Raw genomic sequence first — 24130 nt, forward strand, 5'->3', positions numbered from 1 at the left:
ACTTATCATGTTCTTCAGATGGTTTCACTTCAATTATTGGAAAAACATCTTCATCTTTAGCACTTTTGTAACCATGCCTACATTTTCAACCTCTAGATTGCTCATCATATATAGACTTGCTTCTTTTATGCTTCTTGATACCTTTCTTTTGAGCAAATGTTTTCACTTTTGTTGGGGCTTTGATCTTGCAGATTTTCCTCATGGGGAAATGGATTTGTTGGTGATGGCAGTTGAACTAGTGTCTTCTTTTTCTTTGTAGTAGCTTCTCTTAAAATTGCTACATGGGATCCCCTTTTCCTTGCTATGGCTTCTTACATCTGCTGTGGAATTGCATTTCAATCTTTATATGAGTTTGTTGTGGCTTTACTTTGAACTTTAAACTCCTCCCTTCGAAACATTGGTTGCCCTCATTGATCAGCTTCACGTTGAAAAGTTAGGGACTGCTAATATTGGATATTTATTCAGTCTCCTTCAACCTATCAAATGCATCTAACACCTCTATCCAATTGCAAGCACCTACAACATGTTGCAATGGAAGATAAGTACCCCATCGAAACTTCTCTGAGCCCAGGTTAAGGCCACTACAAATCAGATGAAATTAGTCAGGCCCCAAAGTGGGTCCGGCTAAAAAAATTTTGTTTCTGAACAACTGACATGAAAACTGATCCATTAACCCTCTTAAACTATCTGGAATCAAATTCGATTGCTGAGTCATCATTTAAAACTCATTTCACCACTGATTTGCAAACTGTCATTTTTGCGCCAGGAGCTCCTGTTGACTACCTTTGAAAACCAACCCGAACCTCTAACCAAACTCTGAAACTGGCACCATGAATCTCTCTTCCACACACTTTCACCTTGTCAAATCTTGTCTTATGACAAATTCCCAGTTGAAAGATATTCACCGTCAAATTTTCCTTCTTAGAATTATCTGCAAGCAAATACGTCAGAAGATGATAAATTGGGTTTGGATTTGACCTTGAAAACTAGTTAAACGAGCACATGGGGAAACAAAAATTGGGGTGTTGGTTCTCTATCATGAGGAAATTATGGATATGCAATCTGGGCTCATGAAAAATCACAGGACACAAATGGAGAGCGTTCAAAGTAAGCTACTTGGATTTGTAGACTGGAAACATTGACAAGATAATGATTTTTGCAAATGGAAATGACCAGGAAAAGTGTGCATACAGATTTTTCATGACTTGCATGCTAACACACTTGAAGTATTTTTAGGGTACTACATAGGGGTACAATCCATATGACTTGACCATTAATAGGTTTTGAGTTATGACGTCACAAACAGGGCTACTAATCGATCTACAAATACTGACACTAGTAAAAAATAGAAATTCCATTTGGAATCGTGTTTGAAAGTTGATCAAATGGATTTGTTAAGAGTTGAAACTTGAAATATAACAAGTCTTTGATGTCTACAATGCAACACAAAAGGAATTTCAGCATTTCAATCAACATGTCAAATAGGGCTTTCCATAATTATGTGTAAAGTGCATCAACATGAAAACAGTAACTGACCAACTTTGAGGGGTTCAAAACCTAGTCAAATGGATTCAAAATGACTTGAAATATGAAAAATTGATTCTTAGGTATGGACACTAGACACTCTCAAAGAGAAAATTCACAAAACATTTTTGGGTGCAGGATATTCAAATGCAAACATAGCCTCCTGTCGTTGTTTGATACTTACGTGAAAATGCAGATTTTACAACTTCTCAAAATAGGACTTCAACAAATGACTCAAAATGATGATTGAACTTCATTAAACACTTAGAAACACTAAAAGGAAGGTGCTAGAAGCATTGAACACCTTTTTGGACTCAGACTAACAACCAGGTACATAGGTACTTGAAAGCATTTATAGGCCTGATTTTTTCAAAATTTTCGAGATGTGACTAAAAATGAAGCATGCAATTTTTAGTCCCAACAAAGAGTATACATCACATTATCATAGATAATATTAACCTTTTGTAAATAGTAGAGGGAATATAATTCATATTATGTAACCATGGCCTTCCCAAAATAAGGTTATAGGAGAGTTATAATTCCCTGAGTATTCTTAGCAATGTTATCCAAGCCATGGATAGGGGGACTACCCAACTTTATAGTGGATATATTAGCATTAATATCTTTCAACACATCCAAACTACAAACATTCAATCATGTTTGTTTATCGATTAAAGTTCTTTAAATAATATTTCCATCATTAAGGACCACAACCATAAGAGTATAGTACTAATCTTGAACTTCCTTAGGGGAAAAGCATTTTTAGTAAACATAATTTGAAGAGGAGTAGGTGTATCATTCATACACTCTAAGAAATAATTAAAGTTATCCTAATTAGGTAGAGGTTAGGAAGAGTAGATAAATCCTTCTATAAATATTCATGATAAGTAGGGGATGTTCGAAGAAGTTCCCATTAAGAGATCTTAGTAGAGTAGAGCAAGACTATTGAAATAAATCATACTCCTTTCCAAAGGAACTAGATAAATGAGGTGTTTGAGGAAGCACTGGTTGAGAAGGTGGTAAATGCGTGGGAGCAAATGGGATATTTAGTTGAGGATTATTTTGTGTCTAATAAGTATGAGTAACTCAATCATAACTAGGTTTCCCTTTAAGGACTATAAGAGGGTTATCATTCTAAGAAACTCCCTTAAGAGTGATAATGGGTTGTTGAGGTTTTCATCCTTTAATAGTGATAATGAGTTGAGAGAGTCACATGTTTGAGTCATTGGCAACTTATGTCCTATCACCATAGGTGTGCTTACTAGCTTGGAATCTTTCAATCCAAAAGTTTTTAGTACCTCTTTTACATACTTTGATTGAGTGATGTATATACCATACTTCATCTAATGTACTTGCAAAGACACAAAGAACTTGAACTCTCCAAACATAGACATCTCAAATTCTTTCTTCATTTCATTTGCAAAAGATTTACATATAGTATCTTGACCTCCAAATATGATATCATCAACAAGAAATTCAGATAATAAAATATCTTTTCCTTTCTCTATCTTTAAGTACATTTTTTTTTTATCATTAGTCCTCTCAAATACAATCTTCATAAGATAACTATGAAGCATTTCAGGGTATGTGCAGGATCATGGTGTGCCAAAAAGTGGCGATCTGAAAAATATGTAGTTCTGAAATGCCTCAAAGAATTTCAAAATCTATTCCAACTTTTTTCCCACCCATCCTGATACTAAATGAAAAAAATTAATACCTTTATAATTCCTACTATATCTCTCGATACCAATCTTATATGGTCATCTTTAAAACATCTCAAAAATGTGTTTTTGGCATGTTTTTATGCATTTTTTACTTCAAGCATGTAGCTAATGACTTTTTTTTAACCAAAATTTGATGTAATGAAAAGGGTTTCTTAAGAATTTTCTTATCTTTTCATAAATGTAAGGTTTGTCAAATTACAAGTTGAGTAAGTAATTATTACTTATTTTCTAATGGAGTTAGCTACAAAGTGTTGATTGACATACTGGTTGAAAAATAGCTATAACTTTCAAACCATATAAGATTTGTGAAATCAAAAAAATGCGTCACATTCTATGATTTGACTAGTATAAGAAGAAAAAAAAAAAAACTTAATTTTGATTTTTTTTGAATTAGTTAAGGTGGTCAGACATGGGAGTTTTTTAATTCTAAAAATAGTATAGTAGAAAATTCATAATTAATTATTTATTTGGAATAAAAATTTCCAAAAATATGTGTCACATCCAAGCATGAGTCTACTTTTTATATCTAAAATTATATTTAAAAATATTATCATTTGATTATGATTAAAGTGGTCAGACATACACCTTTTTATTTTTGCCCTTAAATTTTTGTAGAATCGCATTAAAATCCAAACTTTTGACCAATCAAATATTTTTTTCTCTAGATAAGGCCTTGTGGTTTAGAAACTAGATTCAATTTCCTATAGATTATTTTCTTACAACTTTTTGATATAAAGTCTAGAACCACTTTAAAATTATGTGTCAAGTTGCCATAACACTGATTTGCTGGTTTTTCACTGCCACTTAAGGCCATAGTTTGGTACACCATTATCCTACACATACCCTTCATACAATGCTTTTAATGCTTTCTTCAAACCATATAAAGCTTTGTGCAATCTATATACTATTTTTTTGTTGTTAGCATCAAAAAATCCTTTTGGTTGTTCTATATAAACCTCTTTCTCCAATATACCATTCACAAATACAGACTTAACATCTATTTGATAAACTTTGAAACCTTTGTATGCAGAGTAAGAAAGCAAAGTTTTTCCTCCTTCCATTATTGCAATAGGGGTGAGTTTTTCTCCATATTCTATCCATTCTTCTTGTGCATATCCTTTACAAACTAATCTTTCTTTGTTCCTTGCAACTTCACCATTTTCATCTAAGTTGTGTCTATACACCCACTTGGTGCCAATCATATTCTTATCTTCTAGTCTAGGAACTAGAGTCCATGTCTTATTTTTCTTAATTTGTTCAATCTCTTCTTTCATGGATTTACTCTAGTCCACATCTTCTAAGGAATCTTTCAATGTTTTAGGTTCATGCATGCCCAGAAAACATGTCTCATTTCTCATATTGTTCCTTGTCATTGGTCTAGCATCTTTATCTCCAATGATTTGTACAGTAGGGTGATGTATCTTGACATACTTAGACAATCTTAGCTCTACTCATTTTTCTCATTTTCTCTTTCAACTTCTGAGTCACTATGTACATCTCTTTCATGTCCACTAATCTCAAAATCAAAATGTGCCTTAACTTCATTCTATAACTCGACACTTGAATGTAGTTTAGTTCCTAAATGCAACTTGGCATTCATGGTAGGTGACTTAGCGATCACTGAAATGTGTTGCTGATTTGTAACTTAATTTACAACATTTTTATCAATAGGCATACCTTCATAAAAGTATACAAATGATTTTTGTTCTTCTAGTTCCTTCATAGGTTCAACCTTATGCACTTCTGTATATTCATCAAATTTCACATTTGCACTTTCCAAAACTTTGTTAGTGTTAGTATTTAAACACTTATAAGCTTTACTGCTTATGAAATAACCAAGGAATATACCTTCTTCACTTTTTACATCTTACCATTCCTCAAATCCTTGAGAATATAACACTTGCTTCCAAATACCTTAAAATATTTTTATTGGGTGAGTATCCATGCCATAGTTCAAAAGGCGTTGAATGAGTACCTTGAATTGCACACAGTTCAAGGTCTATATAGTTGTACATACAACTTCTCTTTAGTATTTCAAAGAAACATTTTTCTCCATCATGAGTGTCCTATCATAGTCCATTACAAATCAAATCCTTCTTTCAACAATTCCATTTTGTGGAGGGGTCCTAGGAGAAAATGTCTTTCTTTTGATTCCTTTGTCATTACAAAACACCTCAAACTCATTTGATGTATATTCTCCTCCTTTATTAGATCTTAAGCATTTCAGACATTTACCTATTTCCTTCTCAACTCTTGCTAAGTACCACTTAAACATTTGGAAAGCAACATATTTCTATTTTAGAAACATAACTGTCATCATTCTAGAATGATCACCAACAAATAGCATAATGTACTTATCTCATTTGTAGCTTTGCACTTCAATTGATCCACATAAATCAGTATGAACAATCTCTAATATTTCTTTAGAGGTATGAGTCTTACTTTTAAAACGTGAGTTTGTCATTTTTCCTAACTAACATTGTTTTCAAATTATATTGTTAGGTTTCTTCAACTTAGGAAAACCTCTCACTCTTCTCATGTTACTGATAAACTAAGTTATCAAAATTAACATGACATAACCTCTTATGCCATAGTTTCACATCATCAAATTCTACGATTAAACTAGTAATATCCTCTATATCAAGGTAGAATATAGTTTGATGACCTTTTCAAATTAGTTTTCCATTAGTATCATATATCTTAGCAATCTTATTCTAAAACTCAACCTTACAACCTAGATTATTCAGTTGTAACATAATCAACAAATTAAAGTTAAGTCCTTCAACATAATAAGAATTGTCACATAAAATATTTTTTGTAAGTTTGATGGAACCTTGTACTTTTATTAGATAGGGTGCACCATTACCAAACCTTACACTATTTCCATCATAATAATTCAAGGTAATGAACTTACATTTATCTCCAGTCATGTGATGTGAACACCCACTATCAATGATCCATCTGTCATTTTTGTTCACACAAGAAACTAGTGGAGTTACCTTATCCTCTTCAAATTCATCCTTCATTGCAGCATAGACCACTTCATCATCATGTTCATTAGATCCATTTTTTGTTTCCTCTTCAACAATGTAGCAAGACTTCCTAACTTTTTCTTTGTAATCTTTGTTGTCTTCATCTCTTCTATTTTTGTACTTGTCTCCACCTCTATAATTATTCTTCTCTAAACATCTAACAGAAATATGAGCAACCTCATTGCAATTGAAACAAATGATACATAACTTACCTTTGAATTTTCCTTTACCCCTGTGAAATCTCTTTTCTAGTAGTGCTTCAAGTTGTTCTACATCTTCATCATCTATATCACTATCACTGGAAACATATTTTGGCTTTTTGTTCTTCTTCTCATTAGGTTCTTTCAATGATAGTTTGGCTTTGAAAGTAGATTCAACATTTTCAGGTTTGAAATTATCAAAATTAGATATCTCAAAAGTAGTGAGCCTGCCTATTGGACCTTCTAGAGTTGGGTTTGAACCTAGTACACATCCCAGTTCTTGTTTTGCAGAAGCTCTAATAGCATAAATAAGAAGCAGTGTTCTCAAAACATTTCATAGTACAGTCTCATCATCTATTATACCATTAGCTCCTCTTCTTGCATTAAAAACATATTTTATCCTAGAGCAACACTGAGCAATATTCTCACCTTCTTGCACTCTCATATCATCAAAATTACTACTAAGACTTTCAAATTTGATTCTTATGCATGCATGCATGGATAGATGCATGCATACATAGATGCATGCATACATAGATGCATGCATGTATGTATGCATGCATATATCCATGCAAGCATGTATGTGCATACATCCATGCATGCATCCATACATACATGTATACATGTATATATCTTGTATGTATCCATATGCATGTATGCATGCATACATACATCATACATACATCCATGCATCTATCCATACATACATAGATGCATGCATGTATGCATGCATGGTTGCATGCATGCATCTAAATCCATGCATGCATCCATGCATACATGCATATATACATAGATGCATGCAAGTATTTATGGATCCATGCATATGCTTGCATGCATGGATGCATACATCCATTCATGTATCTATGTCATACATAGATACATGCATGTATGGATGCATATATACATGCATGCATCTATGTATGTATGCATGTGTGCATAGATGCATGCATACATGCATTTGCATACATACAAGATATATACATGTATACATGTGTGTATGTATGCATGTATGCATGCATGGATAGATACATGTATGTATGGATGGATGCATGCATACATGTATACATACATAAATAAATGCACATATACATAGATACATGTATGTATGAATGCATGCATGCTTGCATCCATACATATATGCAGTCATGCATCCATACATACATATATCTATGTATACATTGTATACATACATAGATATATCTATGCATGCATGCATGTATACATAGATACATATATGTATGTATGCATGCATGCATATCTATGCATATTCAATGTATACATAGATATATGTATGCATGGATGGATGCATGCATGCATGCATCCATACATACATATATCTATGTATACATTGCATACATACATAGATATATTTATTCATGCATCTATGCATGCATGGATAGATGCCTGCATACATACAAGATATATAGATGTATACATGTATGTATGTATGCATTCATGCATAGATGCATGCATACCCATGCATGCATGGATAGATGCATGCATACATAGATGCATGGATGTACGTATGCATCCATGCATATGCATGCATGCATGCACATACATGGATGCATACATACATGTATACATGTATACATGTATATATCTTGTATGTATGCATGCATCTATCCATGCATGCATGGATGCATGGATGGATGTATGTGCATACTTCCATGCATGCATACATACATTCATTTATACATCTATATATCTTGTATCTATGCATATGCATGTATGCATGCATACATAAGTCATACATACATCCATGCATCTATCCATACATACATAGATGCATACATTGTTGCATGCATGCATCTACATCCATGCATGCATCCATGCATACATGCATATATACATAGATGCATACATCCATGCAGGTATCTATGTGATACATAGATACATGTATGTATGGATGTATGCATATGCATGGATGCATACATACATGCATGCATCTATGTATGCATGCATCTGTTATGCATGGATGCATACATACATGCATGCATCTATGTATGTATGCATTTGTGCATAGATGCATGCATACGTGCATATGCATACATAAAAGATATATACATGTATAGATGTATGTATGTATGTATGCATTCATGCATACAATACATGCATGCATGGATAGATACATGTATGTATGGATGGATGCATGCATACATGTATACATACATAGATACATGTATGTATGGATGCATTCATGCTTGCATCCATACATAAATATATCTATGTATACATTGCATACATACATAGATATATCTATGCATGCATGCATGTATACATAGATATATATATGTATGTATGCATGCATGCATATCTATGCATATGCAATGTATACATAGATATATGTATGCATGGATGGATGCATGCATGCATGCATCGATACATACATATATCTATTTATACATTGCATATATACATAGATATATCTATGCACGCATGCATCCATGCATGCATGGATAGATGCATCCATACATACAAGATATATAGATATATACATGTATGTATATATGTATGCATTCATGCATCCATGCATGCATGTATGCCTGCATGGATAGATACATGTATGTATGGATGCATGCATGCTTGCATCCATACATATATGTAGTCATGCATATATACATACATATATCTATGTATACATTGCATACATACATAGATATATCTATTTATGCATGCATGTATAGATAGATATATGTATGTATGCATGCATGCATCCATACATACATATATCTATGTATACATTGCATACATACATAGATATATCTATACATGCATGCATGTATACATAGATATATATATGTATGTATACATTGTAGTGCCTCTCCCATTTGACTTCTATAAGTCATCTTGATGGATGCAACCTTGTTGATTTTTTTTGTTGATGGATCATGATTGTGACACTGAGTGGTCTACACTATCGAGGTGTTTGAATTTATGTTTCTATTTCAGTTGCTTTGTTTATGCTTCTTCTGATCTATGAGATTATGATGTGATTTAAGGTTCACTAAGGTTTGTGCCAGTGGTTACCAGTATCGATGTGATATCATGAGGTTGTTTTATTATTATCTTGAGATGTGTGCATAGATTAGACTATGTTCTTTTTACCACACTACATTGGACTAGGTTCCTGTAGTAGTGGTTAGTCATGTTTATGACTATGTTTTCTTTTGAATTTTAAGTGTCTTTTTGTTGATTCTATAAACAATCATTATTAATGCTTAAGTAATTAAAATGGGTTGTTCTTGTTGGATTATTTGGTTATGTGTTGCGTACATTTACCTTCTTATATTTCTTATTAGAGAGATATTTGTTACTCATGTGATGCTTTACATTTGAGATGACCCAAGGTTCAGATGTTATACCTTGATTTCAGTATCATACATATTAGACTACTATGTTGTTCAGTTAATCATATTGCATGATGATGCCATTTTGAGATGATAGTGTGTTTTATGATGATATCTAGTTATCTGGTATTTGGACATACCTCTAATTATATTATTTGATGGATTTAATGCTATGGTTATTTACTTCATTCCTAAGTTGTTATGCTTTATGCAAATGTGAGTGATGTAAATAGATTATTTTAATATAAATAAATAAATTGTTAAATTAGGTGATTTAATGCATTTATTGCTTCAGCTATGTTATTAAATGCAATTGCACTTAATCGTGTTGTTTAGTGTGCAGGATTTATATCCCTGGCAATGACACATGGAGTTAGTGATTCAAAATTTCATATTTCACCAATATCGCTCTTATGTGGTCAATGTATCCTTTATTAAATGATTAAATTAAACATTTCGGTGATTATTAAATCTGGACTCATTTGCATTATGTGATTAGACTAGTGAGCGTGTCTATGCATTTAGAGTTTCGCATTGTCACAAAAGTCATTAAGGTGATTTCTGTGTTTTTGTGTTTTTGAGCTTTTTAATTGATTTATTTTAATTTTTGGCAACTTTTCCGTAGATGAATTCTTATTTATAAGAATAGCTTGTTTTCATTTGGGTTGATTCGGAGTTTAACAAGGTTGACTAGTTATTTGCCCTAATTGATTATTCACTCGAAAAGTGAATAAATATCCAAAGAGGAATTTAATTCCTCACTTCTCACTTTTTAATTAGAGAGTTGGAGAGTAAAACCCAAAATCCTCTTCATCAGGATTTACTATTTTGGTCATTGTGTGAGCAATGGGCATTGGATCATCGCGAGGTTGGGCTCATTGGATCCGGCTCAGGAAAACCTTGGATTGCCGCAATTTTTAGCTACTTCTGCGGGCTATTTATTTTATGGTTCAGATTCCTAATTTTCCCTTTTGGCTGTGAGGTAGGGCTTTCCCATTTTATTATTTTTGCTCCATTTCTACTTCTATTTTTGATAGCCATTTGTGTGGAGGCTGAGAACTAGTGTTCCCCTCCATTTCTTTATGTTAGTTCTACCTAGTTGGGCAGGTATGAACATTTTCCTATTATTCGGGATGAGGGTTTGGGATTTTACACTGTTATGCTGGCTACTTTTGCATACAGTGTCTGATTCCATTTATTTTTGGACTTTTGAGATTTTTGTGCCCAAAGGCCAAATGGGTTTTAATTTTGCAATTTTTCCAAAATTTGAGGTTTTTACCTCATTTTGCATGCCGCCCTATTTCCTTAGGTTTTCTTGGCACAATGTGGGTCATGGACCTTGATGATCTGTTTGGATATCAGTCAGACCTCTTTTACACTTTTATGTTGTCTTGGGATGCGTGTTGCATCCATACTCCTGACATTGTGTTCGGTTGAGTGATTTTATACTTGTTATGATTTCTTTTGGACCTTTTCTTTGTTTCATGGACATTAGGATTCATGTAGAATCCATACTTTTGGATTGAGGCTGGTGGAGTGAGTTCATGACCCTTGGTTGATGGAGACACCACCTAAGCACAGAATGGACACAACAGGAAAGGGAAATTTTATTAACTTTGTAAATAAGCTAATACATCTAGTACAGAAAAAATAGACTTCAAAACATGCCCTATGGGCTTACAATAGCATAAATCTGGAGATAATTTCTTTTTTTAGTAGCTCCTCTCAAACTCCACTTCGAATTGTCTTTTACAATGCCAAAAATGTCCTTAAATAGACCTCAAAGGGTTAAGAACTAGGAATATATTCTAGAAAGTGCTAGCAGGCATCCACCGACCAAGTAGAAGGCTCCAAAACCCACGTTAGAAGTTGGTCCAAATGTAGAAGAATCCAAAAATGGTAATCGAACTTTCGGGAGACATAACTTTTGAACCGTAGCTCTGATTGATGAACTGTTTACATTTTTAGAAAGCTCTTGAAGCAATCTATAGCCCTATGGAAAAGCTTCACTGGTCCCCTTTTTTTTGGCCCTTTTTGAGGTCATTTAATGCCCTAACTTGACTTTGAAGCATTCTTAGGAGGTCTCCAAAAATCAAAAAATCATGATAACTTTCAAACCGTGGGGCCTTTTGACCTGATTCTTTTCTTGGAATGCTCTAAATTGTAATTACATTCATTTGGCCAATTTACACCTCCATGTTCACCAAAATGATGGCTCAATTACATACTCCTATTTTTTTGGCATTTACATGTATCCCAAGGTGTTCAAATACTCTATCCTAGAACACTAATAGTGGAACTATGAGAGTTGGAACCTTTATTTGACCCAAATGGGTATCCAAAAATGAAAACACATGAAACAAAAACTAAGTCTAAGCACAATTTTTTTTGGGTGACACAAGATTACCCTTATACCTTTGGATGCTCCTGCATTAGACACCCAGGGTAGATTGAAAAGTGACCCTTTTACTTTATGAATGGTAGAGGAAATCCCAAATGGGAAACCTCAGCTGCTAAAATCCAAGTTGAGTCCTCTATCGGCTGTCCTTTCCACTTGACTAAATACTCTTCATACTACCTATTTTTCGTACTTCTATCCACACGATGATCTAGAATGTCTTATATCTCCTCCTTCTTAGAAGTAGGAATTGGACATGGCTCTAACATCAGTTCCTCATCTACACCATCATCATGATACTCTGTTAAGTCTGCAATGTTGAAAATAGGAGAAATTTGAATACCATTTGGCAACTCCACCTCATATACATTTCTTGAGTCATGTTTCCTTAGAATTTCTCAGGGACCAAATTTCTTCATTTTTAGCTTATTGTAAGTGTCGGCTAGAAATCTTTCTTTTCATAAGTGTACCATGATTAGATCCCCTACTTAGAATTCCTTATGTCTTCTCCTTTGATCAGCCCTAGCTTTATACTCTTGATTCATCTTGGTAATGTGTGCTTGAACCTCCTCATGTAGATGCTTGATATGTTCAGCAAATTCTTCAGCTTCAACACTTGTCATCTCCCCTTGCTCTATCTTCCTCAATTATGGCACAGTCCTTGGGTTACTTCCATATACAATTTGGAATGGTGATCTACTAGTACTCCTATTTATAGAGTTATTGTAGTCAAAATTATCTTGTGGTAGAATCAAATCTCATCCCTTGGGCTTATCCCCAACTAAACATCTCAGCAAATTGCCCATACTTTCGTTTGCCACTTTTGTTTGGCTGTCAGTCTATGGGTTATGTGTGGAAACTTGAAAAACCTGGCAACTCTGTATAGACTTCTTTACATCTTGGGAAATCTGAGGCCAAAAATAATGTTCCCTAAGAATGGCAATGGTCTTATCTTGATCAAAATGTCCTGCCATCCCTCCACTATGTTTCTCTTTAATCAAATTTTTCCTCATGGAACTCCTTGCAATGCACAATTGGATGCCCTTGAATAACATACCATCCTGAATCAAATAGTCTAACCACTTAGTTCTATCTATAGCAACATGCTCTTTACAAGCTTTCCATGCTTTAGCAAAATTATGATCATCAGGGTATAGATTCTTGAGTTCATCAAACCCAACTACTTCAACCTGCATTACTATAAGCAACAACTATCTCCTGCTTAGTGCATCTACAACCTTGTTACAATTGTCCCCTCTTATTGTATCAGTTAGGGGTGCACATATGCCACTGAAATTCTTAATAAACTTCTTGTAAAAACTAACCAGACCATTAAATGATCTTACCTCAGTAGTAAACCTTGGAGTAGGCCATTCTAAGATGGCTTTTACCTTCTCTGGATTAATTTTGAGACCTTCAGGTGATATAACAAACCCCTAATAGACTAACTCCCTTTTTGCAAAGATACACTTCTTCAGATTAATTAACAATTTCTCTTCCCTTAGCATTTCAAGGACATTATGAATATGCAATAAATGTTCTTCCAAAGTCTTGCTGAAAATTAAAATATTTTCCAAATAAACAATAACAAATTTTCCCAAGAACTTCTTAAGTACCTCATTCATGAGATGCATGAAGGTGCTTGGGGCATTCGTTAATCCAAAGGGCATGACTAACCACTCATAAAGAAACTCCTTGGTCTTGAAGGCCATTTTCCACTAATCTCCTTCTTGTATCCATATACGATGATAGCCTATTTTGAGATCTATCTTTGTGAAGTATTGAGCTCCCCTCAAGCAGTCCATAAGATCATCCATCCTTGGCAAATGAAATTTGTACCTGATGGTTATCCTATTAATAGCTCAAGAATCTATACACATCCTCCACTCTCCATCCTTCTTTGGTGTGAGTACTATAGGTACTGCATATGGAGTGAAGCTCTCTTGAATCAAGCCCTTCCTTAATATCTCCTGAACCTGTCTATTTAGCTCCTCTGTTTTAGTAGGAGTCATCCTGTGAGTAGCCTTGTTAGGAAAACTAGCTCCTGGAATCAGATCTATCTGATAACTGATTTGCCTTACTGGTGGTAATCCTTCTGGAACATTATCAGAGATAATATCTCCAAACTCACCTAGCAAATCTGAAACTTCAAGTGGTATTTCACTACTACCTTCCTTATCTTTCCTAGGAATCAAAGCATAGCACATACGCTGATGTTTCATGCCATCTAAAAACTTTCTTCCATCAAAAAGACAAATCTTAGCACTAATACATACCTTGTCACCTTATTTTTTCATGGGATTCAATTTGTGGCAAACTCCATCCTTTGTTAGAGAGTATGTGTTTGCATGTCCATCATGTACTGCATGTCTATCAAACTACCATGGTCTACCCAACAATAGATGGCAATCATCCATCGAAATAACATCATAGAGAACTTCATCATGGTAACTTCTAATTTTGAATTTTAATAAACATCATTCACTTACCAGGACCTTATGATCATCTTTCACCCAAGCAATCCGATAGGGTTGGGGATGTCTCTCCCTCTTGAGCTTCAGCTTAGAGAGCATCTCCTCTGATGCCAAGTTATCTGTGCTACCACCATCAATGATCATGTCACAACATTTATCCTCACACTTACATCTAGTATGGAAAAAACTCCTCTATTGTCCTAGTTCAATCTCACCACTTAGTAGGACCCTTTCATTCACCAAGGTATCTCCTCTTTTTGCATCCTCTAAATGTGATGATTGTGCATCCTCATCCACATGAGCAACCCTAGCTTGGCCCTCAGCTCTCCTATCTGTCCTTCTTTGTCATTAAGGGCATTCAAAGGCATGATGACCTTCTTCATTACAATGGAAACACATACCACAGAAGCCTCCTCTTTCTTGTCCATGTCCTCTACCTCTTCCTCTCTAATTTCCAAAGTATTGATCATGGGAGCGGTTAAAACCCTCGTTCCTCTAGTTTTTGCTGGTAGCCACATCTTCATTTTTCTTTTGGGTTTCTTTTTGACCTCTAGATGACGTAACACTACCCCTTCCTCTTTGACCACAGCCTCTTTGTCTTCCTTCAAACCTTTTATTCAGCTTCTCTTCAACTCATAGGGAAAACTGGTATGCCTCTTCAATGCTGATCATTCTTACCAGACTTAATTCCTCCTGGATGCTAGGTTGCAACCCACTGATATAATGAGAAACCTTCTCCTTATTTGCTTCTGCATACCCTGCTCTAATCAAAAGTCGATAAAACTCCTCTTTATATTCTTTTACTGATCTTCTTGCTTGCTTTAACCCATGCATCTTCTTGAACAAATCAAGCTCATAGTCCACAAGAATGAATTGCTTCTTCAATTTGTCCACCTTGTGATCTTATCCTTTCCTCTTTAGTTTCTTTCCAATTGAACCTCTTGCCACCAGATTTTGGCATGGCCTTTCAGTTTGGCCTTTGCATAATTAACCCTATCTAGGTCCCTGATATCCTCATACTCAAAGTATTCTTCCAGTTCATTAATCTAATTGATCAACTCATCTTGTTTTAGATTTCCTAAAAATATACCCACTTCAATTGTAGGTCTTTTCCCAAACTTAGTAATGACCCTAAAAAGCCTTTCCTCTACCTAATTCAGAACTTCCTTTTTAAATTCCCCTTTTGGTCCCATTTCTTCTTCTTCATTGTCATCCTCACTATCATCACCTGCAACAACATTGGCTCCTCCATAGAGCTCCTCTTCCAATGCCTATACCCGCCTTTGGAGGGCTCTAACCTCCTCAGGATTAATAGCTCTAGCCCTTCTACCATGCTCTCTTCGTGGAGGCATCTTCTAACTCGAAACCACAACCACACAGTCCTGGTGCAAACTGCCTCACAGTCGGCACTCTATCTACACACTCAAGAAAATTGGCTCTAATACCACTTGATGGGGACACGACCCAAGCACAGAATGGAAACAAAAAAAAGGGGAAATGGTATTAACTAGGAAAATAAGCTAGTACATATAGTACAAAGAAAATAAACATCAAAAAATGCCCTAAGGGACTACAATAACATAAATTTGGAGATAATTTCTCCTTTCAGTACCTCCTCTCAAACTCCACTCTGAACTGCCTTTTACAATGCCCAAAATCTCCTTAAATAGACCGCAAAGGGTTAAGAACTAGGAATACATTCTAGAAAGTGCTAGTAGGCATCCATCGACCAAATAGAAGGCTCCAAAAGCTGCGTTAGAAGTCAACACAAATCTAAAAGAATCTAGAAATGGTAATTGAACTTCCGAGAGGTATAACTTTTGAACCGTAGCTCCGATTGACAAACCGTTTATATTTTTGGAAAGCTCTTGAAGTGCTCTATAGCCCTATGGAAGAGCTTAACTCAACCCCCATTTTTTGGCCCTTTTTGAGGTCATTTAATTCCCCTAACTTGACTTTTAAGCATTCTTAGGTCTCAAAAATCTGAAAAACTACAATAACTTTCAAACTGTGGGGCCTTTTGACCTGATTCTTTTTCTAGAATGCTCTAAATTACAATTACATTCATCTAGCCAATTTACACCTTCTAGTTTACCCAAAATGGTGGCTCAATTACATAATCCTATTTTTTTTTAAATTTACACATATCCCAAGGTGTCCAAATACTCTATCTTAGAACACTGATAGTGGAACTGTGAGAGTTGGAACCTTTATTTGATCCAAATGGGTATCCATAAATGAAAACACATGAAATAGAAACTAAATCTAAGTACTTTTTTTTTTGGGTGACATAGAATTGCTCTTATACCTATGAATGCTCTTGCATCATGTATCTATGGATGTATGCATGTATACATAGATGCATACATGTATCTATGCATCTATGCATGCATGCATAGATATATCTATGCATGTATGCTATGTATGTATGTATGCATGGATGCATACATACATACATACATATACATATGTATGATGCATGCATGCATGTGTGTGTGTCAATACATACATACATACATGCATGCATGTATGTATGTATGTATACATATATACACATCCATACATACATGTATGCATACATACATATACGTATGTATGATGCATGCATGCATGTGTGTGTATCAATACATACATACATGTATTTATGTATGTATGTGTATGTATGTATGATGCATGCATACATACATATATGTACGCAATATACATACATACATGTACGTATGTATGTATGCATGCATGTATGGATGCATGCATGCATACATACATATACATATACATATGCATGCATACATACATATATCTATGCATATGCATGCATACATATACGTATACGTATATACATATATATGTTGCATGCATGTATGCATACATGGATACATCGATGTACGGATGCATCCATCCATACATGCATGCATGGATGCATACATACATCAATGCATCTATGTATACATGCATCCATACATAAATACATGTATGTATGGATGTATGCATGCATTCATGCATACATGTATACATACATAGATACATCTATGTATACATAGATGCATGCATTCATACATGTATACATACATATTGCATACATAGATATATACATATATCTATGTATACATTGCATACATACATAGATATATCTATGCATGCATGCATGCATACATAGATATATATATGTATGTATGCATGCGTGCATATCTATGGATGTATGCAATATATACATAAATATATGTATGTATGGATGCATACATATATACATACATGTATACATGTATATATCTTGTATGTATGCATGCATCTATGCATCCATGGATGCATACATCCATGCATGCATCTATGTATACATGCATACATACATGTACATGTATGTATGGATGTATATATATGCATGCATACATATATGTGTATGGATACATACATACAAGCATGCATCTATGCATGCATGGATGCATACAACCATACATATATGTATGTATATAGATACATACATATATATGTATGCATGCATCCATACACACACACATATATATATGCATCCATTGCATATGCATAGATATGCATGCATGCATACATACATATATATATCTATGTATACATGCATGCATGGATAGATATATCTATGTATGTATGCAATGTATACATGTAGTGCCTCTCCCATTTGAATTTTGTATGTCTTCTTGATGAATGCAACCTTGATGATCTTTTGTCATGATGATATCATGATTGTGACCCTGAGTGGTCTACACTATTGAGGTGTTTGGATTTATGTTTATGTATCAGTTTTTTTGTTTATGCTTTTGACTGATCTATGAGATTATGATGTGATTTTTGGTTCAGTAAAGTTTGTGTCAGTGGTTACCAGGATCGATGTGGTATCATGAAGTAGTTTCATGATTACCCTGAGATGTGTGCAGAGATTGCACTATGTTCTTTTACCATGCTACATTGGACTAGGTTCCTATAGCAATGGTTAGTCATGTTTATGACTATGTTTGCTTATGTGTTTTAAGTGCCTTTTTAATGCAAAGTTAAAAATCATTATTGAATACGTAAGTAATTGAATGGATTGTTCATGTGAGATTATTTGGTTATGCGCTGCAAACATTTACCTTGTTATATTTTTGATTAGAGAGATATTGGTTACTCATGTATGTTACATTTGAGATGACCTGAGGTTCAGATATTATACCTAGTTTTCAGTATCATAGATGTTATACTACTATGCTATTCAGTTAATCATTTTGCATGATGATGCCATTTTGAGATGTCAGTGTGTTTTATGCTAATATCTAGTTACTTGGTATTTGGACATATCTCTGATTATGTTATGTGATGGATTTAATACTATGGTTATTTACTTCATTCTTGCATTTTTATGCTTTATGCGAATGTGAGTGATGTAAATAGATTATTTTAATCTAATTAAATAAATTGTTAAATTAGGTGATTTAATGCATTATTTCTTTGGCTATTTTATTATATGCAATTGCACTTGATCGTGTTGTTTAGTGTGCAGGATTTATATCCCTGGCAGTGGCACATGCAGTTAGTGATTCAGCCATTCATATTTTACCAATGTCATCCTTATATGGTCAACATATCCTTTATTAAAATGTTTAATTAAACCTTTCGGTGATTATTAAATTCGAACTCATTGGCATTATGTGATTAGATCAGTAAGTGTGTCTGTGCATTTAGAGGTTCGCATTATCGTGAAAGTTGTTAAGGCGATTTTTGTGTTTTTGGGCTTTCGGGCTTTTTAATTTATTTATTTTAATTTCTAGTAGCTTTTCCATAGATGAATTCCTATTTATAGGAATAGCCTATTTTCATTTAGGTTGATTCAAGGTTTAACTAGGTTGGCTGGTTATTTGCCCTAATCGATTATTCGCTCAAAAAGTGAATAAATATCTAGAGAAGAATTTAATTCCTCACTTCTCACTTTGAAATTGGAAAGTTGGAGAGTAAAACCCAAAATCCTCTTCATGAGGATTTACTATTTTGTTCGTTGTGGGAGCTATGGGCGTGGGATCATTGTGAGGTTGAGCTCGTTGGATCTAGCTCAGGGAAACCTTGGATTGCCGCAATTTTTAGCTACTTTTGTGGGATAATTATTTTCTATTTTTGTATGCTAGTTTTACCCGGTTGGGTGGGTATGAACATTTCCCTATTTTTTGGGATGAGGGTTTGGGATTTTATGCCGTTATGTTGGCCATTTTTGCATAGGGTGTTCAATTCCCTTTATTTTTAGATTTTTGGGGTTTTTGAACCCAAAGGCCAAATGGGTTTTAATTTTGAAGTTTTTCCAAAATTTAGAATTTTTACCTCGTTTTGCATGTCGCCCTATTTTCTTGAGTTTTCTTGGCACAATGTCGGTCATGGACTTGGATGATCTATTTGGATATTAGTTAGACCACTACTACACCTTTTGTTGCATTGGGATGCATGTCGCATCCGTACTCCCGACTTTGTGTTTGGTTGAATGATTTGTTACCTGTTATGGTTTCTTTTGGAGCTTTTCTTTTGTTCGTGAATACTAGGATTCATTTAGAATCCATACTCTTGGATTGAGGCCAGTTGAGTGAGTTCATGATGTTTGGTCTTGTTGCATCATTGGAATTTGTGTAGAATCCATACTCTCAAATTGAGGTCGATTGAGTGATTTAATGATGTATGGTTTTATTGGCTTTGGAATTCGTGTAGAATCCATCCTTCCCATGTTGCTTTCAGTTGAGTGTTTTCTTTGCATTGTGTTCTCATTCCTGTCCTTGTGTTATGATCTTCTTGATGGTGGTGTGCCACACATGAGTACGCGTGCGTACATTTGTTGGGTGACTTGTGAGGTCCAATCTTTTGTGGATTTGTCGAAAGTTATGATCATTGGGGTTGAGATGGGAGTATGCATGCCCACGAGCACTTGTTGTAGGATGAGCATGGGTAGGGTAGGGTAGCATCTGGAGGGGGCTTCTATATCCCAGCTCAGCGTTCATGGTGCCAAAGGTTGATAGAGGATAAGAAGTTTTAAGCAAGTGATAACTAAATAAAATGTGTGATTGTTAATAAAACTTAAGATAAGTAAAATGTGTGAGCACTCGATTAAGTTTGAGGACACAATGTGTGAGCACCCATTTAAGTTTGAGGATACACGATCCGAGCTTGGGTTTTTTGATGCCAAGTGACTCTCTAGGATGTCAACCCCTACATAGTAGCCTATTGAGTGTCTGACCATGACCTTTACTCCTTGCATTGTCTCAGGTTCTTGGCTCAGCCATCATACTGTCTAGTGTGAGTGTTAGCCTTGGATGTTGTGCTTTATGTTTTTTGTGGTTGGATCATTATCTCCATTAGCATGGTGGGTGTGGACCTATCGGTGCCATGTGGTTGGGAGGCGTAGCTACCTTCACCACTACTAGGGACCAATGTACAGAGCTGATCTTTTGTCCTAGTGTGACCATTGTTGGATGTCTTCACTTGGTACTTCAGGTTTTGGAGTATGCTTTCTTGTGATTTGTGCTTTCATTGGGATGCTTGTATATCATGTTTAGATGATGTTATTTTATTTGATGCATTCTCTTATCATGATGTTTAGCATATGATTAGATGATTTTATTTGATTTAGTAGTATATATGTTGCTTACTGCTGTTTAGTATGTGATAGGTGATGTGATCTACTGTAGGATTATCTTATGCATTATCACTAGCATGTTAGATTTCCTTATGTTGTTATTATTGCATATTTTTAGTAGTGACATCCCTATTACAACAGTACCGACGATTTGGTTGGTGGCTTGGGATGTTATGCGCGAGGGATGCCTAGGACCCACGATGGTCTTATGATGCTATTGATGGTTGGGAGGAACCGCATACTTAGTATGGTTGTTTTGTTCTTGAGATATATTTTTGTTCATTGCGATGTTGCTTTTATTCTCTTCGATGTTTATTTCAGTATGCTCCTTGCTGCTATAGTTTAGATGGATAGATGTTCTTCTTTCTATGTTATTCTTGCACTTGAGTGTTCATTCCTCGAGCTTTTGTGGATCTAGTACTCCTTGGTGTGGAGGTTCTTTGGTCTACTCTTCACCTTTCTAAGTTATGGAAGTGTCTTTATTTTCTATGGGCGACATTTATTCAGCATGGTGCGACACTTTAAAAAGTATCGCACGCCCATGCAAACTATGTCATATGACACTATAAAGTATCACACGCCTTCTTGACAAATGTCGTATGACAGTGGAAGAGTATAACACATCTTCTTAAGAAATGTTGTACGATGTTGAAAAGTGTCACATTCCTTCTGGAAAAATGTCGTATGACACTAGAAGAGTGTCGCATGCCTTAAGGAGAAGTGTTACCCTCCCTTAGTAAAAAGTGTTGCACGATTTTTGTGAAAACCTACACGGGCGAACAGCGGGCACTTTTCTTCATGATCTGAAATTTTTGAGAGTTGATTTGGATACCCTTTTGGGCATTCTTTGACCCTATGTTGTTGCTTTTGGAATTATGTTAGTTTCTCTTGAAATACAATTTTCGTGTTCCTGTTTTAGTCTCTTGGGATTTAAAATTTATCGTTTAAGTATAAGTTGACATATATTTAATTTCTTATACTTTAGATATATTTTAATATATGCAAAAAATCTTTTAAGATAGGTTTTAGACCTCTCGGATACAAGTTATGGATTCTAGAAAATTTTAGGGCTTCAGAAATCATGACTTAGCGAATTTTTATGGCTTCAAGATTTCAGGCTTAGCCAAATTTTAGGTTTTTGCATTTTAGTACAGCTTGGTGTTTTGTTGATGAGTGGTTGTTTCTTGTGCCCTCATTATGTGCATTTTCATTGTTGGCTTTGTTTGTGTGTGTCAGTTTGGTAGTGGCGTTTGGAGATTCGTTGGTTGCTGAGATTGTGTTCAAGTATTCCATTGCAATCTTTGTGATCCCTGTATGATGTTGTCATGTGCATTCATACTTGTAGAAAAAAAATTCTTGGCTTGTATTTCATCCTTGTTTCCAAGGATCTCCAAGTGGGACATTACAATACATAGATATATGTATGTATGGATGCATGACTGCATATATGTATTTATGTATACATGTATGCATGCATCCATCCATACATACATGTATCTATCCATGCATGCATATATGTATGCATGGATGCATGCATACATACATGCATGCATGTATGTATACATGGATGCATGCATACATACATACATGTATACATGTATATATCTTGTATGTATGCATATGCATGTATGCATGCATCTATCCATGCATGCATGTATGTATGCGTGGATGCATGCATACATACATACATGTATACATGTATATATCTTGTATGTATGCATGCATTTATCCATGCATGCATATGCATGGATGCATGCATACATACATACATGTATACATGTATATATCTTGTATGTATGCATGCATTTATCCATGCATGCATGCATCTATGCATACATGCATACATACATAGATGCATGCATGTACGTATGACTCCATGCATATGCATGCATCCATACATACATGTATCTATCCAAACATGCATGGATGCTTAAATACCTACATGCATCTATGTATATATGCATGTATGCATGGATGTAGACACATGCATGCATGGATGTAGATGCATGCATGCATCCATGCATGTATATATGTATGCATGCATACATACAAGATATATACATGTATACATGTATGTATGTATGCATGCATGGATGTATGCAAATACATGGATGCATACATACAAAATATATATATGTATACATGTATCTATGTATGCATGCATCCATGCATAGATACATGCATGCTTGGATAGATACATGTATGTATGGATGGATGCATGCATACATGTATACATACATAGATACATGTATGTATGGATGCATGCATATGCATGGAGTCATACATATATATGCATACATACAAGATATATACATGTATGTATGTATGCATGCATCCATGCTTACATACATGCATATATGTATGCATGCTTGGATAGATACATGTATGTATGCATGCATGCATATGCATAGAGTCATACATACATATGCATACATACAAGATATATACATGTATACATGTATGTATGTATGCATGCATCCATGCTTACATACATGCATATATGTATGCATGCTTGGATAGATACATGTATGTATGGATGCATGCATATGCATGGAGTCATAAGTACATGCATGCATCTATGTATGTATCCATGTATGCATAGATACATGCATGCATACATGCATATGCATACATACAAGATATATACATGTATACATGTACGTATATATGCATGCATCCATGCATACATACATGCATGCATGTATGCATGAATGGATAGATATATGTATGTATGGATGGATGCATGCATAGAAGTATACATAAATACATATATGCAGTCATGCATCCATACATACATATATCTATGTATGCA

This window comes from Cupressus sempervirens, chromosome 1 (assembly GCF_028749045.1).
Source record: "Cupressus sempervirens isolate cs-2001-9-10 chromosome 1, ASM2874904v1, whole genome shotgun sequence".
In the NCBI taxonomy this organism is placed as follows: Eukaryota; Viridiplantae; Streptophyta; class Pinopsida; order Cupressales; family Cupressaceae; genus Cupressus; species Cupressus sempervirens.